This window comes from Hyperolius riggenbachi, chromosome 1 (genome assembly GCF_040937935.1).
Source record: "Hyperolius riggenbachi isolate aHypRig1 chromosome 1, aHypRig1.pri, whole genome shotgun sequence".
Lineage (NCBI taxonomy): Eukaryota > Metazoa > Chordata > Amphibia > Anura > Hyperoliidae > Hyperolius > Hyperolius riggenbachi.
The window spans coordinates 548,848,821-548,872,660 of NC_090646.1; positions in this window are offsets into that span (position 1 = coordinate 548,848,821).

The following is a 23,840-nucleotide window of genomic DNA, read 5'->3' on the forward strand; positions in this document are numbered from 1 at the left end:
GCACATTCAGTGACTACCTGTGTGTGTGACAGTGAGCTGCACATTGTACTACCCAGTACTGCATATACCCAGTACCTGTTGTGTTTACTTAACCCACCTCATCACTGCATATACCTAGCTTTCTGTTGAGTGAACCCAGCTCACTGCATATAACTACCTGTTGTGTTGAGTGAACCCAGCTCACTGCATATAACTACCTGTTGTGTTGAGTGAACCCAGCTCACTGCATATTACTACCTGTTGTGTTGAGTGAACCCACCTCACTGCATCTAACTACCTTTACTGTTCAGTGAACCCACCTCACTGCATCTAACTACCTTTACTGTTCAGTGAACCCACCTCACTGCATCTAACTACCTTTATTGTTCAGTGAACCCAGCTCACTGTATCTAACTACCTGTTGTGTTGAGTGAACCCAGCTCACTGCATATATAACTACCTTTACTGTTCAGTGAACCCAGCTCACTGCATCTAACTACCTGTTGTGTTGAGTGAACCCACCTCACTGCATATAACTACCTTTATTGTTGAGTGAACCCACCTCACTGCATATAACTACCTGTTGTGTTGAGTGAACCCACCTCACTGCATAAACCTAGCATCCCCCCGAGATGGACAAAATGGACAAACCAGGTAGAGGAAGAGGTAGAGGCAGACCCAGAGGAAGGCCACAGGTCTGTGCGAGGTGGTGTTGCTGTGATTTCGTGCGGACCTGGCCCAAAATACAGTGCTCAGAAGAAGGCACGTGCCATCACTTCCCAAGATCAGGACGTGCTTGACTATTTAACACAGAACACCTCATCTACCGCAGCCAGTGCCACCAGCGCTAGTACAAGCACCACATCCGCTGCATTTGACACTTCACAGGAGTAATTTAGTGGTGGTGGTAGTGAAATCACTGATTCACAGCCACTACTGCAACAACAAGAAGTCTATGTTTGCACATATTTTACATTTTACAATTTTTTGCTATAGTGCCCCTTTATCTTTTATCTTCACCAATCCATGGACACTAGTTTGTGGAAGAAAGGTCCTGCAAAAAGCCCTAAGGGAGAGCCCTCAGGGCTACAGCTAGAGTAACAGCACTGCTTCACAAACTTTAGTTAACCAAAAAGAGTTCCTTGCTTATCCAACCATGTGTGGATTTTACCTTTAACAAATTGTATTTTCTGCTGACTAAAAGTGTATTCCCCTGCACCTAGAACCACTACTGAAACAAAATAGCTGTCATTAAGTAATTGAATTTCTGACCTGGATTCAATTTCCTGAAATTCTACTCTCTATCACCTTTAAAGTTGCTGTTCAGACGTCTCTGCCCTTTTTACAGCTTCATCTGAATAATTCATCTGTGTAGATCCCTCGAAGAATGTAGTATATGAACCAGGTAAAGCCTCTTCACATTTAATTCAAAGAAAGTAGCTAATATGCCTGTTTAAATTTACTACATTACAAGCCAGAAATAACCCATCTGACAGTGCAGAGGAAACTGATTATGCAGATAATAGAGAGGCTTTTCATTTTCATAATGCAGTTTCTATTTTCCCTGCAGCAATTATATCAACACAGGCAAAGCAGTGCATACAGCTTACCGCAATAAATAATATGGCGATTTGTTTCAATGGAAGCATGCACCTATATAATGGCAGGAATTTGGAACGATACCACAAAGGCACTTGTCATTTCAAGTAATAGCATGTGCTAGAGAAATGCTGTCCCCATAACTCTTTCTTTTATGATAAATTGATCTGGTTTCAAGAAGGGGTTGTAGGAGTGAACTTGTTTATGACACTCACGTTTCTCTTGTGAAAAGAGATCAGTTTTATCATTAAAGCGAACATTTGAGTACAGATAGTCCCCTCCCCGGTTAACGAACAAAACAGGGACTGTACGTTTGTTCTTAACCTGAATCAGTTCTTAAGTCGGAACACTGTGCCATTTCTGTCTCCTGTACCTCCTCTGTACCCCCCTGTGCCTCCAGTGTCCCTTTCTGTGTCACCTCTGCCCCTTGTACCTGCTTATGCAAGTTTAAAAGCCATTTTTTTTTACTTGTTTCCATGGAAACACAGAATCCATTCTGTTCGTATCGGCGGGTCATTCGTAAGTCGGGCGTTCGTAAGTCTGGGACTACCTGTATAGCATTATCCTTGCATGTGATATCACCTTCTGTGACATTTCCTTTTATGACAACTTCCAAGTTTCTAGCCAGTTGGGAGCAGAAATTGCCTTGCATTACTACGGTATTAAAGACTCTTTAACATCATGAATGCCAGTTCTCATGGATTCTTCTTGACAAGAAAGGTGGGGTCAATCTGGCTTTTTTGTGTTTCATGAACTCAGAAGGGACTCTACTATGGCAGGAAGAGTCGAGGGCATTACTATAGGGAGTAAAACAATATTACTGGGGCTCGAGTAGTAACTAACAGAACTCTGGAAGCTACCTGAAGATGCCACAACCTCAAAGTCAAGACTAGTTTTGCACCTTTGCCACTCACAATAATCAGGTAAAAGAGCTGGTGCTGATTTGGGTGCTGTTATAGAGAGCCCAATGTTAAATAATAGTTAGATACCAGTTGCTGACTGAATCTGTTTAATTTGGGCCAGCTTTGTAATACCTGATTCCTGAATGCTGGTGCCTGATTCACTTACTATAGGCAATATCTTGCTCCTGTTACTGATGTCTGATGCTCAGTTAAACAGTAGTCAAGTGCTGGAATATTATAACATTTCTGAAGGGTACAGCTGAAGGTATTGGCTAAAGACAATGGTTAGGATTAGCCAGCCCTGGGGAGGATAGAAAGGAGAATAAGGTTTAAGAGATCAGGATCACTTACATTGGGAGGTTAGGATTAGGCATTTTATAGTAGGAGGAGCCTAGGGTTCATGAAGAATTTTATGTTAAGGGAGGAACGTTGGGGTTAGGCTTTAGAAAGGCATTCATGTCTGGAGGGAGTTAATAACAATATTATTCAATGATACTTGATGGGCAAAGCCAGTTGTAGAAGATCAGTAACAGTATTCGACTGAAATCCTGTTTTGCCAGTGCCCAAATTAAATGAAATGTTCCTTCTCTCACACCTCTCTCACTGACCACTGTCTGTCCATCACTGCTGCCACCTGCTGCATCCTGTCTCTCTGCTTACTGTCCACTGATGATGTCTCCTATCCTATTATCCCCCTCTCTTGTTGCCCATCCTTCCAACTCAGTCTCCTGATGTCACGTTTCATTTGCCTCTCACACTCTATGCACTGCTGCTGTCTCCCACCACTACCTTTTCTATGGCTGATTGCTCTCTGCCCTCCACTATTCTCTTTGACTCCTACCTCTTTCTTTCATTTTGTTCTTTTTGCCCACTATCTCTTTGCTATTGCTGTCTCTTGCCTCTACCCTTCTCTCATTGCCTAGTGTCTGTCTATCACTGCTCCCCCACACACCAATCTGTCTGCACTCCTCTCTCTGACCACTCTCTTTGTCTACACCTTTAACAATTAGCAAACTGCTAGCAACATTTTACATGACTGTTTTAAGAACACTTTTAGATCAAGATATTAAAATTTGCCATACTTTTTGTAATGTAATGTACAGCACAGCTTCCAAGAAGCCACATTCTATAATATGTAAATAAAAACAGAAAGTGAACATTTACACTTTGCAAGGCGGAGGACTGCCCATTACCCTATATACGTGTCACCAGGATTAGGCACATTGCTATGGTAATGTGTGTTACACCACGTCTTGCCATAGTAACACACATGGGGCTTGATTCACTAAACCGTGATAACTGATATCACGTCACACTAGCGTTTTGCGCGTGTTATAAAGTGCGTAACGTTTTCCACGCAAAAACATGAATTTTCGCTCGCAAACGTGATTTTTTTTTTAGCAAAAAAACAGTAATGAGCAAATGCTAGTGCAACTGTGATATTAGTTATCACGGTTTAGTGAATCACGTCCATTATCCCAGTAATATGTGTGGCACTAATCAAGTAACAGGTGGTGCTTCCCTGGCGTTAGGACTGGTAAAATTACAGTGCTCTGCCTTGGCATAAAACTGCAAAGAATTAAATAATGTACAGTACATAATATCATTATGAGATTTCTAGAACTTAAAGAAATATCTGCATGCAAGGGACAAGTTAAATAGTTAAATATCATGTTTTATTTTACCTGATTTAACCTTTCACCTCCAAGGGTTTTAAAAAATAATTAACATGTATTTCATATTTCTATGGGAAGGTGTATAATAAGATATTTGGATGTGGTTTTACTTTTTGCCCACAAGATGGAGATATAGAGTCAGTGTGTTCTAAAAATAGAAACAGAACCATCTGCTTATATTTGTTTGTATTTGTGTACATACAGGGACGTAGATACTCGTGCTGGGGAAGGTACAAAACAAAAACAAAGCAAAACATAAACTTGTGCATTTCCTTTACCTATAAAATGAATAATGCATATTTTACATTTTCAATACCAGTTTCCACAGTTTTTAGTGTGTATGTGTTATCTAGTATATCTGTAGGTTAAGTCCTTCTGTAGACATGTGTACTATGTAATTGGCTTGTAAACTATACCTGTTCCCTGTTACATCTGTTGTTCAGCTCAATCTGATGCTTACACGTTGTTTGCAAACAGTGTTGTATGGCATGAAAAACGCATGTCAGGGTGTTAAGAAGGTAAACAATCCTGAACAGATGCTATCCTCTTGAAGTGCTCAGAGCTTGAAGAGCACCCAAATGACACTATGAACTATTTACATTTGTAAATCAGAATGTTTTGGAATGTGGTGTAGTCGGCTTATAAAAATGTTTCTGTTTCTTTTATATTTAAAAAGGTCTGTAGATGTTTTAGAGTGAAACCTGCTGTTAGTGATCATAGTGCAATAAGGGATAAGCAAAAGCATGTTTACAAGAATTTAATCAAACTCTCTCCCAAATTTTAGCAAATCTGTTTCAGAAACGTGCAATAAATTTAATGTCGTTAGCTGTCAAATTCTTCAGTTAAATGCAAATCCCCCAAATTTTTCAAATTTGCTAGGTATGCTTGAGAGAATAGGGGGAACATGTTAAAAAAAAAAAAAGCCCTTGTAATTTTTAAGAATTTTTTTTTTTTTACAGTTTTGATAGGAAAACATTTTTTAAATGTGGTTCGACAACAGACAATGGATCCTTAACCATTGGTACTGCAGCTGTACATAGATCCCTGGCGAAAGCAGTGAATTTGCTACTGGAACCCCAGAGTCCAGACTAAATTTTAATGCTTTTGATGGGCGTTGCTGTACAGCCACAATACTAGTCTATAGGGATCACTGGCAAACATACATACTAACTAAATAGTATACATACATACTATTTAGTGTATAAATAAAACAATTATTTATATATATATATATATATATATATATATATATATATATATATATATATATATATATATATATAGCCGTGCCTGGGCTCTCTCTGACAGGTGCCGGGTTGTGCTTGTGTCTGATCGTGGTTTATTTACACCACGTGCTCTGCTGCCTGTATGCACGCCCCCCTCCCCCCCGCTCAGGCTCAGCCGATAGACTGGAGGAAACTCGAGAACTCGAGTGAGTCCCACCCACCAGGCCGCTGCTCTCCCCCCCCTGGCCGCCCGCAGCGTCAGACCTCATCAGCGGACGGCCAGATAGAGCGGGCGCCAGGCGCTAGGACCTAGCGGACACCGCTCATGCGGAAGTGACATCACTTCCGCATAGCGGTGCGCCCGCCGCCCACTCTAAGGTCGGGTCGCCCGCTGATAGAGAGGTCTGCTGCTGCTGGGAGGTGAGGGGGTCCCTGTCACTCACTACCTAACTAACGGGGGTCCCTGTCACTCACTACCTAACTAACGGGGGTCCCTGTCACTCACTACCTACCTAGCCTGGGGGCACCTGTTACTCACTGGGGGTCCCTGTCACTCACTACCTACCTAGCTTGGGAGCACCTGTCACTCACTGGGGGTCCCTGTCACTCACTACCTACCTAGCCTGGGGGCACCTGTCACTCACTGGGGGTCCCTGTCACTCACTACCTACCTAGCCTGGGAGCACATTTCACTCACTGGGGGTCCCTGTCACTCACTACCTACCTAGCCTGGGGGCACCTGTCACTCACTGGGGGTCCCTGTCACTCACTACCTACCTAGCCTGGGGGCACCTGTCACTCACTGGGGGTCCCTGTCACTCACTACCTACCTAGCCTGGCGGCACCTGTCACTCACTGGGGGTCCCTGTCACTCACTACCTACCTAGCCTGAGGGCACCTGTCACTCACTGGGGGTCCCTGTCACTCACTGGGGGTCCCTGTCACTCACTACCTGGTATATGCTTTTTGTTTAAATTTTTTGTTATAAAAAGTTGTAGTTGTTTTGAACATGGTAATGTCTGTTTACTCAGTTTATTTATCTTTAGATTGGAAAATGGATTGAGTCATTGCTATGCATGGAAGAGGGGTAGGAATGGGGTATCACATGCATGAGTAAAGAGGTGGAAGGTGTTGGTGTGATTAGGCAGGACATGGGTGTGGTTATGTGGTTGGGCGCGGTTCATTTAACCACTCCCACAGGCGCTAGAGAAAATCTTGCACCCAGATGCCAGGCACCCCAGGCTCACCCCTGTGTATATATATATATATATATATATATATATATATATATATATATATATATATATATATATATATATATATATATATATATATATATATATATATATATATACTGTATATATATATATATATAAAACCTCCACCTAGGCCTCTTAAAGAAATCACCAAGGAAATAAAAGAAATGAGCCCTACCTACCCGGGGCTTCCTCCAGCCTCTGGCAGCTGATATGTCCCACGGCGCAGCTCCGGAGTCCTGGGATCCCATCCGTTGCAGATGCCGACCTCACCAGTTTACTGCACAGGTGCAGTTCTACTGTGTCTGCACAGAACACTCCTGAGAACGTGAGCTGGTTGGCATCTGAAACAGACGGGATCCGGGACTCCGGAGCTGCTGTGAGGGAAGCCCCGGGTAAGTAGAGGGGATGTAGGAAGTCCCAGGTAAGTAGAGCCCATTTTTTTCATTTCCCTGGTGATTCCTTTAAACCCTTTGTCACCCATGCAGGCTGGTATAGCCCGGATCCAGAGCCTGGACTACATGGGATACTTCGCGCTGAGCTCTAACAACCCAAACGGTCCATGACATGGGGAGCTCTGGAAGAGAGGGGTGGTTAAGCCTGACCCTGTACCACAAAGCCCTTGTCCACATCAAGGACAAGGGGTTTATCCCAACCTCCGGTGCACAGGAAAAGGGGATAACGATCCCCACACCTATGGGTGTAGGGATGGCTTATGATGGAATATGGGGTCCATCTTTAAGATCAAGGGGGACCCAAGATATCCGCCTCCCACCTGGTGAAATGGGTATGGGGTACTTATGTACCTTTTACCTATTTACACACAGGGTTAAGTTAAAAAAAAAAAAGACACCATAGGAGTAAAAAAAACACTATATGATTCTAAATTAAACATAAATACTTACCTTTAATGAATGATGTCACACCAATATCCTCCAGGGGAACTTAATTGAAGAGCCTCCCCATAATTATACACATTATTAATAGGTATACTGCAGCAATCTGTCATTTAAACACATTTAAGGGCTGGTTTCCACTATTGCGGTGCGGAATTGCCTGGATTCCACCGCTGATGAAATCGCATGCGGATGCGATTCCCCATGCGAATTCGCATAGGTGAGGGTATATTCGATTTTAACCATGTCACTGCCTGTGTGAATTTACATTGGTACCTATGCGAATTCGCATGTGAATTTGCGGCAAAAAAACGCATGGGGAAACCGCATCCCATTTCCCTATTAAATACATTGCATGCGATTCGCATGCATTCCACTCGCAGGCGAATTCTGCGGCTCTTTTGTGCGTTTTTTCACCGCTGAAAAAAATGCACCTCAACAACGCTACAGTGGAAACAGGCCCATCCACTTGCATTACAACGCATGCGGATTCGCGATAGTGGAAACGAGCCCTCAAGAACATTTTTCCTATTGTAACTTTACAATCAACTTTCTCAAAATCTATAATGTGCTTTTGAAATATTTTTTTACTTATTCTACTTTCTACCATTCTCTCTAACTACCTAGCATGTTTGCTGAAGATAGCATGGGTGAGGGCTTCGCTATTACTGCACAAGTCAGCACCATTAACAAAAGCAATTTATGAAAATGCAAAAATTGGTCCAAAAAGGCCTACAATTTTACAAGATTTCGATAAGTGAATTTTTGGCCAATTCACTGTAAGACTAAATTTGAAAATTGTGTTTAACACCAAAAAGCACTAGGGATTAGCGATTATGGAGTAATCTTATAGAGTTTTTTTTAAGTGATTTTTACAGTGCGTTCCTATGCTTTCTACAGAATAACAAATTCTTCAAAAATGCTACATGCAGTGCTTTTGTGATTTTTACAAAATGGAATCACTCAAGTGTGATATAACCCATAGGAATACACAGTACTATTTAAGAGCTTTTCAAAATGCTAGCGAAAATTGCTGTGAAGTAGCCCTAACTACAGTAATAACATTTAGCTATAGGGCATCATAGCATACATAAAACGAGTACTAATTTTACTCTGTATCCTATATAATAAAACCCCTGTGTCTCTGCCTCCTGTCCCTGTGTGTGTGTGTCCCTGCTTCCAGACTTGACAGTTTGCTGTCTGTGAACCTTATTGCATTGTGGGAAATAACAGCTTTTTCCAACTGCCAAGCAAGCAACATCTCCCTGTGTGCATATATTTCAGGCAGTGGGGGGAGACGGGTGAGCAGGACGGTTCGGTATGCGCATTTCCGGGGTTTAGTGGCTGTGGCCTAGCGCCCGTTTTTTAACAGTTTGGCCTTTTTTCTAGTACATATCATATATTGTCTCATAGGTATTTTAGATTTGATGAAGTATGCCACAATCAAACACAAGGGGTCCTGCTAGCTCTAGCCATTTTACAGCAATCTGTGACAGAAATCTTTATCAGCTCAGACATGTTATCTTTGACAGATTGTGTTCCATACCAGTGAGCACAAAATAGCAATTTCCCTTTCAAAATAAAGTTTACTGTTAACTAATCTAGCAATCAAAAGCATAAATAACTTTAATTATTATTTATTTATTATTTATTTATTTATTTATTGTATTTATAAAGCGCCAACATATTACTGCTATAGTTATTAATCCTATGTTTATATTTAAACATCGGCTTTCTGTGCTTTCTTTCACTGACCTGTATTTTTATATACTGTAGCTATATGAGCAAAGTTTTTTTATTGAAGAGGAGCTTTAGTGAAAAGGGGAATAAAATAAATCAATACTATAACGATGTTACCTGAGGTGTCCCACGATGTGGATGTTTCCCTCGCCGGTCCCTCTGCTCCGCTCACTTCTGGGTCCGCAGGTGCGCATGGCAACTCCAGCGTCCTTTGCAACGAGGGTGCACGACAGCGCATCCAATCAGGACGAAGACAGCGCCTGCGGCTCCAGACAGCGATGGCTGCTATCAGCGATGATGCCAATGCCGTGTGGGCTGCAGGAGACTCCTGCAACCCACGCGGCATTGCGATCATTGCGGATAGCAGCCTTTTTACAGAGTTCAGATTGCGGATAGGAGGTTTACCTAGGCCCACGGATGCTTTGTGTATGGTGTGCCTCTGAGGAAGCGGCTTTTGGCCGTGAAACGCATGTCAGGCATTTTTTGATGTGAAGTTAAGGTCTGATGTTGTTTTCATATACATTATCCGCAAAGTGAAGAAATAACGTATGAAGAATAAATAGGAGAACTCTGGTTCAAATAAAACCCCGTCTTTAAGTGTGTTTTGAAATATTGTATAATTAGGGGTGAACCTCACTACTTTTTCTTTTACTCTGTCAGGTTAATGTTAAGCTTGGGAGGTTAGTGTTAGGCGTTAAGAGGGGGAGGTTTGTGTTGGAAAGAGATATTACCAATATGTTTATTGGTAATATAATTCAGCAAAGATTATTAGCAACAATAACACATGTATGCAGATCATGGGGTCACACAGTTATAAGGGATATGATGGCCTTTCTATCGTGGAAGGTCATGGGGGACAGCATACTTTTATGGGTGGGGGGGTTGTCATAGTGGCGGGTCATCATGGCTGTATTTGTTATGAGGGACTGAATTTTGCGATGGCTGCACTTGTTATATGACCTTTGCCACATAAGACACCTGACCTCTGCCACTGGGTAACCATGGAGATCATTTGTTTAAAAATCAGCACAGTGAAATGAAGTTTGGAACTAGAACAAACCTATCAGGGAGAGCAGTAGTCATTCGTACATACACAGAGATGTCAATCCTGCTTCCAATTATTCAAATTAGATATTTATATCAGGAATTACAGAGTCTACAGACCACAGGATTAAAACAGACTGACCAATATATCATACTTGTGTATTTGATTTGTTGCCAATTGTGAAAAAAAGTATCAAAAATTCTGAAACAAATTGCTTTGGTGTGTAAATCAAGAAATTTAAAAAATCTTCCCTACACCATTCAATTTAATGAAAAAAATGACCCGAAATACCCCCCCCCCCCCCCCCCCAAAAAAAAAGTTTTCTTCACAACTGAACGTTTGTATTGTGTTTTATTGTATCGTGTGATGCTACCTTATTGTAAATGTTTGATTGTATTGTGTGTGGCCATCTTTAGGGTATTATACTTTGTAAAAAATGGCCATTTTATGATTCTTGTACTAGAAGATGATTTCAGGAAACTAAAGCTAAGCCTAATCGGCTTCAGTGTAAGCGTAGTTAGTTCTACACGACCAATAAGCGTCCTCAGAGATGAGATTGTTGTCAGCTTACACGTTGTTTTCTTCTCACATAAATTGAATTAATGAATTACAATAAACACAACCCCACATCCCCCCCCCCCCCCCCCAATAGACACTTTATATACAAAACTTGCTGTAAGAGAAAACATTCAGTTGCCAAGGTGTCTCTGTTCTGCACTACTGAAGGGTTGGGTCAATCAGCATCAAATGGAGGCAAGAGTCACCTGTAGCTCCTATTCTACTTCTTAGGGTGTTACAGGACTACACTGGAAGCCTCCTGACACAAGTTGTAACACAAATAACGGTTGAACTTGACATCATCATGAACCTTGCTCTGGAGAGGTTACTTACTGTGAATTGCAATAAGTACAAACAATACAGACTGCTGAGATCACTGGTGACTCACTCCTATACAGAAATAGAATAGAGTTACAATGTAATTCCCTAAATGCTGTCCCTGCACCAGTAGTACAGCAGACAACAAACTAATTGACCTAGGTGATGATTTGTCTTTGTGACACTCAGCAGCCAACTGCTACATTGTATTTTGTTGAACAATATTTTGTGCAGAATATATTTTAATCTTTAGAGATTTAGTGTTGTCCCCTCACATTATGCATTGTATTTTTTTAAATGTAATGTATTTTACCTTCATATATCTTTTGTTTTGTTCTTTTTTTATTTGCTCTGATAAGCTTTAAGGAATTTTCATAAAATGAATGCAAACCTGAAGTTTAAATAAATTGATGACATAAAAAAAGATTGTTCCGATAGTCTTTTGTACTTGAAGAGGAACACCAGTGAAATAATGTAATAAAAAAGTACTTCATTTTAAAATAATTATGTATAAATGATTTAGTCAGTGTTTGCTTATTGTAAAATCTTTCCTCTCCCTGATTTACATTCTGACATGTATCACATGTCAGACATGGGCTGGGCGGCTTGGAGATACCCTTAAAGCAGCACCACTTACGATCCCTCATGGAGGTTGGCACCTGGCATCTATACAAGGACATGTAAGCCTGCAATAGCACCATAAACTTTTTTCATCATATGTGTTGAGGCCCATCTTATTGCCTCACATTGGGACTTCTATATACCACTCATATTGAGCTATCATTTGATCCTATGGATGCCGTACTCTGTCTGTATGATGCAATGAATATGCTATGTGCCACTATATGTTAATGGTGGATACTATTGAATTATCCAAACCAACCATACTATCCACATCAGTTGCCTGCTTCTGGACAGGAACTCTGGACTGCCTCCTTTTGCTATAATACTGCATTTCCAGGATACAGTGTTTCTTCATTACATCTTGAGATCCATTTGATACACAGTTGCCTGCTTCTGGACGGGAACTTGGAGCTGGATCTTTGCTGTCATAACGCTTACTCACCTGAAATTTTGGGCTCCATCATGGCTTATAGGCAATCCTTGATCCTTCAAAACCATTAACTGCCTGCTTGTGGACAGGAGTTTTATGTACAACCAGTTGCCTGCTTGTGGACAGGAACTTTACAGTACTATCAGTTGCCTGCTTGTGGTCAGGAACTCTGTGTCAACTTATTGCTGCTACTACATTTCTTTGCATCCTAGCATCCTTACATCAAGGACTTCTTAGCCATATGGGTTATTCTCCAGTATTTGGGGTGCATTGCTATTACCCCTTGGTTTGAATCATGGCCTATTGCTGTATACCTGCTGCTGTATAATGACATCTTTCTCCCTCAGCTGCCCAGACACTCAGATTACCTAAGAATTGTATGTCTAATATTGACTCTTTTAAGTGTATTAATAAATTATATTTTTTATTTATATATACCCCTGGTGTCTATGACTCATTGAAGTGAGACTTGGGTGCAGATGGGTTCTGCTTTCTTTTTTATGCTATTTATAGCACATCTGTGCAGACAGTTGTGTTGAGCTGAGACTGTACTGCAGGCCAACATAGTCATAATCTTTTGAGTGTCAAAGTACAGACATACTATGCTATTGTGAGTGTATCTATTGTAGGTGGTGGCTGCATCTTACCCCTTGGAGTAAAAGAGCCGTGGTTGGTGATAATTACCACAAAACGTGTATACCCCTACCCTTACCAAGGCGTGGTTAGTATTTGGTAAGCAGCTGGCATTAAAGGAACACTGTAGGGGGGACGGGGGAAAATGAGTTGAACTTACCTGGGAAAAAAATGCCAGGCATTTTGTTTTGAAATATTAACATTAACATTAACCTTCCTGTCTCCTAACTATAAACTTCCCTCTCCACACCTAGCACTAGCTTTCCTGTCTCCACTTTCAGGACTGGGATATATTATAGCCAAATCTCATTACTCATACTAGGAACAATAGCAAATGTATGAGCTGCTGCTACATGCATTCCACTACAGTGTAGTCAAACTCATTACTGAACCTTGTGCTCTTCCAGCCTCTTAGTATCTCAAAATGATACGTTCACCATCCCACATCATGTCCCCTGCTGATCCGTGCGATGTGTGTCAAATGTTACCTCAGCTATCACCAGCGCCACAATTTAGTACCCTCGTGCCACATACAGTAGCTGTTTAACATACATATCTAACATATTTACATTGCAGTCTGTGAGGGCATCATGAAACAACAGGCATTAATTTTGTGTTAAAAAGAATTGCTTCGCCACAACATTCTCCCCTCCAATACCAAGAGTGCCAAAAATTACTACAATATCTGCTCTAGCCTGTGTGAACCCTGCTTATGTCCCTTTTTACCCAGGCAGAGTAGTGTATTGGTGGGAGATTAAAAATGTATCACCTCCTCCAGCTTCGGGTCTTCCTCTCTGGAGCTGCTACCTTCTGTCACTCCTCCCCATTCATTTACTGTGTCCTTCCAAGTGTTGTGTGATGTAACACCATAAGTGAGTAGACCCAGGTGCAACAGGACATAGGTGAGTGACAGTAGGAAGATGTACAGAAAAGAACTCAATGCTAGAGAAGGTAATATACTTTTAAGCCACAACTGTAACACTACTATGCACTAGAGGGAACAGCACCAGGTAACACCTTGTGAGTCTTGTTTCAGAGTGATGGAAAAAGGTGGGCATCCTATTGGGCATACGTGGCACTTTGGCGCTGGACTTTTCGGCACAGGGTGAGCCGAATGATGGCTTACCCCACTGCCACAAAAATTCCAGATGCCATTAATTACTATTCCCCCTCTGAGTCGTAGCAAGGGATAAGTAATTTGGGGTCCAGTAATCACCAGATCCCTGAATTACCTGTGCGCCCTCCTTCGTCCTATTGGCCCTGTGCTCACCTTACCTTGCAGCCATGAGGGCAACTGCCCCAGTATTCTCACGAGTGCTAACCAAGATCAATAAGGCATTTCCCAACTGTCACAAAGCTTGCCGATAGGTTCACATCATTCTTGCTATTGGGGAATATTATATACAGTATTTTTCCATTTCAATTTACTATACAGTAGGTTTAAAAAATAAGTGTGTACAAATAAGTATTATTATTAGACAAGTATTGGAAATTAATGCATTCTTCTACACATCATTTTCAGCTATGGAAGGACTTGATCAATATTCAATTATTGAAAAGTCAATTTTCCTTCTACATACACATTAGCATAAAATACACTTTCAACACAGATATATCTTTTACAACATAGTTAGTCTGACAGGCTTGAAGGCTTGATTTCTTTTGTCTTGTAGTTTGATGTTCATTGTTCTGATATACTAACATAAATCATTCTGAAAACAACATTATATTTTCAACATACGGAATACATACAATGTCTATTCAGTGATCAGCATGCTATACACACAGTGGCATACCTTGGGAATTGGATACCCGGTGCTGATTATTTACAGAAACCCCCCCAAAATAACCAATTTTTTTGATGGGAGGGGTGACAGGAAGGGGCGTCGAGTGTGTTGCTGCAAATTTTGGGGGATCTTTGGGGAAGAGGAGTCATCAGGATGTGGACGGAGCTAACAGGTATGAAACTCTGTACTCTATACAGTGCTGCTGAAGATGCCAGTGCAACAGCAGACTGCCCTGCATTGTTGAGTAATTACTCTGATCAGGATAAATATTCAATAGTCCAGGGCACTCTGGTATTACAGCAGCCAGTGCATATGGGTACTAATGACAGGGAACTTCTGAAGCACTAAACACATCCTGGCATAGCTCCCTGCTAATGTCCCAGCTGCAGCACAGCAATCATTCTCTCTACTCACCCTGCTGCTTTGCATATTCATTCACTGCAGGATGTGTGTAGAGAGCAAGGAGACACATTGCCCACGGGACATGAAATGTAGCGATAATCTTTTAATAATTGAAACATTTTGACATGCTTATTTGTTACCTATAGCATTCCTAGGATGTTTAAAGGAAACCTTAAAGGGATACTGTAGGGGGGTCAGGGGAAAATGAGTTGAACTTACCCGGGGCTTCTAACGGTCCTCCGCAGACATCCTGTGTTGTCGCAGCCACTCACCGATGCTCCGGCCCCGCCTCTGGTTCACTTCTGGAATTTCAGACTTTAACCAGTTCACCCCCAAGGGTTTTTATCCTAACGGACCAGAGCAATTTTCAGTTGTCAGCGCTCCTCCCTTTTATTCCCTAATAACTTTATTACTACTTATCACAAGAAAATGATCTATACCTCGTTTTTTTCGCCACCAATTAGGCTTTCTGTGGATAGTACATTTTGCTAAGAATTTTTTTATTCTAAATGCATTTTAATGAGAAAAACAGAAAAAAAAAGAAAAAAAATCATTATTTCTCAGTGTTCAGCCTTTATAGTTTTAAAGTTAAACATTCTCCTGTGGATAAAACAAACACGTTTTATTTGCCCAGTGGTCCCGATAATTAAACCGTTTAGATTATGTCCCTACCACAATGTATGGCGACAGTATATTATTTTGAAATATAAGTGGTTATTTTTCTGTTTGTTCTGGCCATAATTACAAGCCCCTATGTAATAAATTAAAATTAATTTCCCCCCATAAAATATAGAATAAAAAAAGCTGAGTCCCTAAGGCAACTATTTTTTTTTTTTTTTTAAGCTGATTTTTTTTTTTTACAAGTGTTTTTTTTGGGGGGGAGGGTTGGAAGTGTAATTTTATTAATGATGTGTATATACTTGAAAATGTATGTATTTTGTAAGTGTAATATACTTTTTGGCCACAAGATGGCGCTGGTGAACACTCATAGGACGTGTTCACTTTTTTTTTTTTTTTACACACTTTATTAAACTGTTACATTTCCTGTTTATGTGAATGGACGTAGCCGCTGTTCGCGGTCACGTCCATTCACTCCAGGCACTGCGATTGGGTAGAGGACTGTTCAGTCCTCTTCCCCAATCGCCCAGCACGGGATCCCGACGGTAATGGCGGCGGTAGCGGCGGACACACGGCGGTAGCAGCGGCGGGAATGCGCGACGTATTAAAACGTCATGTTGCTGTTAATAGCGGTAAGCATGACGTTTTAATACGTTAGGATGGCGGTAAATGGTTAAAGTCTGAAAACCACTGCGCCTGCGTTGCCGTGTCCTCGATCCCGCTGATGTCATCAAGAGCGCACAGCGCAGGCTCAGTATGGTCTGTGTCTGCGCAGTACACTCCTGGTGACATCAGCGGGAGCGAGGACACGGCAACGCAGGCGTAGTGGTTTTCTGACTTTAAAGTCAGAAATTCCAGAAGTGAACCGGAGGCGGGGCCGGAGCATCGGTGAGTGGCTGCGCCAACACAGGATGTCTGCGGGGGACCATTAGAAGCCCTGGGTAAGTTCAGCTCATTTTCCCCCGACCCCCTACAGTATCCCTTTAAGTGAGAGGGATAAGGTGGCTGCCATATTTAACAATACCAGTTACCTGGCAGCCCTCCTGAGCTATTTGGCTGCAGTAGTGTCTGTATCACACACCAGAAACATGACTGCAGCTAAGATTGCCAGATTTGAAAAAAGTCAGAAACACCTGATCTGCTGCATGCTTGTTCAGAGTCTATGTCTAATAGTATTAGAGGCAGAGGATCAGCAGGGCTGCCAGGTAAATTTTCATGGTTAATTTAGAAAATTAAAAAAATACTTTTCTTGTGATTGTGTTTATTTCTTTTTAACCTTTTGTAGAAATGGGTAAGGGGTACTACTGTATGTACCCCATGCTCATTTCACCTGGAGAGGGGGCTGGTATCTGGGGGTCCCCTTCTTAAATGGGACTTCCAGATGCCATCATGAACCCAAGCCCCCCCCCCGGGCATCGTCGGCCCCCACCTCCTCCTGGGGCACCGGAGGTAGGGAAGAGCCCCTTGTTCATGGATTGGACAAGGGCTATGGGGGAGCGGGGGAGGCTTGGCTACCCATCTCCTTCAGAGCCCCTTCATACCATGGATCATGCAGGCTGGTATAGCTTAGGGTGTGAAGCCCTATGCAGCCGGTGCTCTGCATTCTGGCGATCCCAGCCTGCATGGGGGACAAGGGGTTAAAGAGGCTCGGGAAGGGGGACCCCCCATCATTTTTTTTCATTTCCCACACTCTGAACAAAAAAATTTAAATGGACCACAAAATAGGTAAAGTTGCCAGGGGACCTTATACAGCCATATTGCATCTATATAGCGATCCCTGGCCAGTACGCACTGCGTACTGACCACCTGGAAACCCCGTCATGAAATTCACTGCTCTTTCTTTTGACATATGTAAATTTACACTACCGATAGGTTGATCTGTCATTAAACTACATTTAAATATAGCCTTTTTCCTATCGTAACTTTAAAATTAATTTTCTCCAAAACTACAAGGTATTTTTGAAAAATTTGCAAATCTTGTGTTTCTAGCACATACCGGAGCTTTGCTATTAATCACTAGCAGCCATTGACTTTAATGTTAAATGCGAACGCAAACTTTTGACAAAAAAGCTTTCATTAAATGCAAACGGCGAACAGCCGAAGATCGCCAAGATCTGTCCACCTGTTTGGGCCATCACTATCCCTTACCCCTGCAGATATCATATATCAGGTTGAAAGCAAGCATGTGATATTTTCTGACTCCCACCACCGATATTAGGAGTTTGGCTAATTGATAACTGAACCTCTGGTGCTATTTAAGCTCCTCTGCCGCTATTAGGAGCTCCGCTACTTGTGCACCACCACTGCTATCTTCACCTTCACTTACAGAGAAGCCAAACTTCATGCACTGCTGAATCTTACTGTCTTCCAGCTGGGTCTATGGCAACGTCAAATACCAGCTGGCCATGGGTGCCCAAATTCCCCACTTTGCTGAAATTAGGCCCCATCAGGATTCTAGGATCCAAAACGAGGCTGTGCTGCCTATTCCCGTGGCTACTTAGCTACAGGATGCTCCAGTAAAGAAATAAAGCATGTTTAAATTGTAAGCTCATAGAGAAAGGTCTCTCTTTTTTTATTATTTCTTCCAAATGATGTATGTTTTACTGTTTTAGAAATTGTCCAGTTTTCCAATTTGGGCCAATACAATCTTACTATAAAAATGCTTACCTTATCAAATATTTCAAATATGGACGCTAATCAACAGAGAAACTAGGTCATCAAAAGTACAGAGCTCTAGTACAAGCAGCAGTTATTATAGCTCTAGCAATGCAAAGTGACCATACTACTGCAACATTTATAGAATACCTCTCCTTTCTTCAAGATGCTAAGGACAGGTATATGGAAGGCTTTCACCCAAGCAACAATTACTGCAGTTTAATTTCAGCACTTAAAGAGACACTGAAGCGAAAAAAAAATATGATATAGTGAATTGGTTGTGTACTATGAATAATTACTAGAAGATTAGCAGCAAAGAAAATATTCTCATACTTTTATTTTCAGGTATATAGTGTTTTTTCTAACATTGCATCATTATATAATATGTGCACATTACACAACACTCAGCATTCAAAATGAGTCTTTCAGAGCAGTCTGTGAAGTAATGACCTCTCCTCTAGCAGAGGAAAAGTAAATAGTCCAGGAACAGTTGAGATAATAAAAGTCAGATAACAGCCCTCTCCACGACTAACTTAGTCGGATAGCTTAATGGCTTGCTTGCATAGAGATAACAACTGGAGTTTCTCAACTCTTCCTGTACTGAAAACAATTACACTGATGTATCTGATCTTAATGTTTTATTTCTTAGCTGTGCTACACATACAAATCATAATATCATCATTTTTTTTTCGCTTCAGTGTCTCTTTAAAGAAGAACTGTACTCAAAATAGCATAATGAATACAATTACTTACTTATAACTTACTTAGTCAGTATTTGCCAATTGTAACATTGCTGTAAATCCAGTACATAATATACATGTTCTACCGGGAATGGTCGGGAAGGGGGGAAGGATTACGCAACAAACAACTTGGCTTTAGTGGGAGGACAGGGCTACATACCAATATACAGCAATGTTAGCAATATTTAGCTATAGAAAGTGTTTATGATGCTGATGCATTCTACTATGTGTTGTTACAGCACCTCCTCAAAGGGACTCCGAGCACCTCTCATGGGTATGCCATTAAGCATACCCACAAACAATTGAGTGTGTCAGTACACTTACCAACCAGTTGTTTTATCTAAACTCCCCCTGGTACTGCTGCTATAAAATGCATAGTGCCAGACAACTTCCAGCAAAGTCATGCTATGACCCCTCTGGAGGAGCCTCTTGCAATGGCCATGTGTGTCACTTCCTCTTTCTGCTTCATTCAGTGATGCACTTCTCTAACAAAGAAGACAGGGGTGACTCGAAAGTTATAACATTGTCAAGATGGCACCCGTGGTCTTTAAATTGAAATCGAACGAAAACTATTTGAAGTAGAATGGCGATTCAGGCATCAAATAAAAGAGGAGACCACAAGCTAAATAAAGGTATGCATTTTTTAAGTGCTTTGCAGTACTAGTCGGAGTCTCTTTAAAGTAAACCTGTAGTCTACCAAAGAAAAAAAAACTAATGTTTAAAGGGGACCCGAACTCTAGCACAGCATGCAATAAAAAGTCTTTATTGCATATTTAGGCCTCAATTCACAGAGCTTTATCAAACACTTTATCAAACGTTTGATAATTTTCCTCATGGGTAAAATCTAATTTTGAATTCACTAAGGTGTTATAGATTTATTGAACATTTCGTCGATAAAACATTCGATAAATCTATAACACCTTAGTGAATTCAAAATTAGATTTTACCCATGAGGAAAATTATCAAACCTTTGATAAAGTGTTTGATAAATCTCTGTGAATTGAGGCTTTAGTTGCTTAAGAAATTCACTGCTGCTGTGCTATTTGTTTATTTAGCAAGATCAAACTGACTCTATGAATACATGCAAGAGTTCTGCAGCGATCTCTGATGGCTGTCTTCATTAACATTAACACTGAGGCTTAACCCTTTCAGTGCCCCCTGGAAGTGAATCCAAGCTAAGTTTTTTTTTTTTATAAATTGTAATGAAGAAATATTTTTTCCATAAAGGTTATTATACTGTGACAATTTTTTTAGAGCAGAGAGGAAGTTCTGAGTTTAGTTCAACTTTAAGCTCGAAAATTATTCTAGATAAGCAAAACAGAATCCGAATGCTAATTTCAGAAACTGTACTCCTCTCTACTGTTGGTCGTTGAAATTCAGCACTAAAGTAACTGTGACATATAGACTGGAGTAATTGCTACAAAATGTATACATGTGTTTTCCACTTGTTATTTAACACATGCTTAGCTGAGCTTAAAGAGGAACTCCAGTGAAAATAATGTAATAAAAAAGTGCTTCATTTTTACAATAATTATATATAAATGATTTAGTCAGTGTTAGCCCATTGTAAAATCTTTTAAATCCCTAATTTACATTCTGACATTTATTACATGGTGCCATTTTTCCTGTTGGCAGGTGATGTAGCTGCCACATGTTTTTTTTGGCAGTTGGAAACAGCTGTAAACAGCTATTTCCCATAATGCAACAAGGTTCACAGACGGGAAACTGCCAGGAGTACCACGGCCCTCAGAGTTTCTTGTGGGAGGGGTTTCACCACAATATTAGTCATACAGGGCCCCCTGATGGTCTGTTTGTGAAAAGGATTAGATTTCTCATGTAAAAGGGGGTATCAGCTACTGATTGGGATAAAGTTCAATTCTTGGTCGGAGTTTCTTCTTAAGGAGTGAGTGAATGACAACAATGCTGACAAAACTGAGGTTCTTGTCAATGGAGGTCAGAGCTTAGCAGCAAAGCAGCTCCAGACTCAGTCTGCACCACTGAGGAAAGGGAACTCAGACCTTATTAGCATTGACACTGTCATTTTTTTCTTTTAAACCTTTGCAGAAATTGGTGAGTGTCACTAATGTTCTCTTATCTCAATGCTTATCTCTACTCTTGATCCTTGAAATTCAGCACTAAACTATCTATGGCAAATAAGCTAGACTTGGGAAGTTACCACAAAATGCATGCATAAAGAACAGCAAGGTACATTATTAGGAAAAGATAATCTTTCACATTCCAATTTGTTTAGTAACAATATGTACTGCATTGCAATGCTAGATGTTATCCTTTATATCTAAGGGAGAAATCAGGCCTAATGTGGTGTATGTGACTAATGTGGATATAAATTGTACCATCAGGTTTTTCCATTATACAGTAAGTGAATTATTTATCATTCTCCACCATAATGGGGGCAATCTATTGTAGAACAATTGAATCACATGTGATCTGTAAGTGCACTTTACTGAGCTTATAAAGGCAATATATATAATATAAATCATGGTTACAGCTAGTAAACATTTACCCTAAATATTGTTTGTTGTTTTTTAGGTTAGTAATATATGATCTGATTTACTTAAAGCGGAATATAACCCTGCATTTCAACTTTGCTCTAAAACATTATTTACAGTATATTATATGCAACCAGCATTTTTTTTTTACTAGACCAGCATTGGAAGGGTTACACAGGGCTTTAAAGTTCCTGGAGATTTCTGCAGACGCATCCGAAGCTGAAATAGATACATTTTGTTTACATAAATGTATCTAAGTGTTGAATGTGACTCACTCTCTCTGACTGAGAAGGAGCTTGGAGGACAGCCAAAGAGTGTGTAACATTTATCAATAGATACATATAACTAGATAGAATGTAACAATCTGAACTTCTGCATAGCTCTCCACGGAACTTTAAACCTCTGTGTTTAACCCTTCCAATGCTGGTCTAGTAAAAAAAAATGCTTTTTGCATATAATATGCTGTAAATAATATTTTAGAGCAAAGTTGAAATGCAGGGTTATATTCCGCTTTAAGTTGCAATCCTCCGTGATGCCACAAAACTAGCGATGGCGCATTTATTTTTATTTTAAAAGTGTTTTCTTGAGCTTGCAGCTGTGCATTTCAATTTGACTGAAGGGTTCACCGGCCATCACTATGATCTGACTCTGACCATCAAAGCAAATAAAGGTTGATGCTGGATATATGTTGCTTACAAGAGCTGTCTTTACATTTTATTGCAGACTCTATAATGTTCAACTCTATAATGTATAATGACAGCCTCGCCACTGTCACATTACACCTATTATTTGGTCACTGCACTGGCTACCTGTAAAATTGAAAATATTCTTCAAGATTGGACTGTTGACATTCAAATCCCTACACTATTTGGGCCCTAAATACATGAAGGACTTGCTGAAACTGCACCACACCTCCCCGAACCTCACATCAGCAGGATCCATAAACTTGGTCACTCCCAGAGTGCACCTTAAGACTTTTTGAGCCAGAGCTTTCTGTCATGCTGCCCCTACCCATAGGAATTCCCTACCACACCCAGTAAAGCCCCATCCCTGTAGTTAATAGCCAGGATTAGTGCCTATAAGTGGAAATTTGGGTGGAGAGATGCCTGATAAAATAGCAGGCGCCTGGGACGCCCGATATACAAACTGTGTTTTGCACCCACTTTTTGTAGCCGCATTTTGTATAGTGGCCCTAGTGCCCAAATTTTCAGTTATAGCTTATAACTGTTTATGGCAGTGCCAAAACTACCACCAGTCCCCAAATTACATGATTAGATCCCTAGTAATAAACAATGAACATACTTTTAAAGAGGTGAATGGGCAGTTAAATTAAGACATCCAAACAATTCAACTGAAAAAGGTTGAAGGCTATCTAAACACTATCAGAGAAGAAAAAAAATAGGTGAGTGTTGAGTAGTTCAGCACTGTCCTGCATGTCATACCTCCCAGAGATGTCATTTTCCATAGTTTAACAGGAGTACCTTCTTTCCCAGGGGTCTGTGTGACAGACCAGAGCCCTGACTGTAGCATCACTCACACATCCAGCTGGCCAGTGCCCTCATCCACTAATGCTAGGCAGCATGTGTTTAGGCACATGACACGTATTATTCTGTGGGGAGCGTTGACTGGCTGGATATGTTAACAGAGCTTGAGTTCCAAGCTGTCACACAAACACCTAAACACAGGGGTCTACTTTTATTGGATTTTAATGTACAGTATTCATAAATACTGTCATCCCTCATCGTTTGAAGACTTCAAATACCAATACATGTTTTCCTAAGGAAAGACAAATAGTGAGAATTGGTTTCCTTTATTTTTATTGTTTTATTTGTTTACCAATTTCTGGATTTAAACAAATCCATGTGATTTATTTTTTTCTCTCATGTTTCCCACCCACCAAAAACTATGCTCCTGTTTCACTCTTGGTGTTGTAATCTTTTCTTTGCCTTGATAGCCTACATATTTATGTTTTTGAGACCTTAATTCATTTTAGCAAAGTATGTCCCTGCAGCAGCCTCATGCTTAGAGATGGTGACAGAATCTAACTTAGTTTATCAAAAGGATCAAAAAGGGAAGCTAAAGTTACTTCCTTGCCTAGGGCCCCAATCAGTCTTAATCCTTCGCTGATGGCGAGGCGGTACTAATGTATAGAGATGGCACGAACCTCCGTTTTTCGGTTCGCGGACCGCGAACTTCTGCAAAAGTTCGGTTCTTGCGAACTTCCGCGAACCGCAATAGACTTCAAT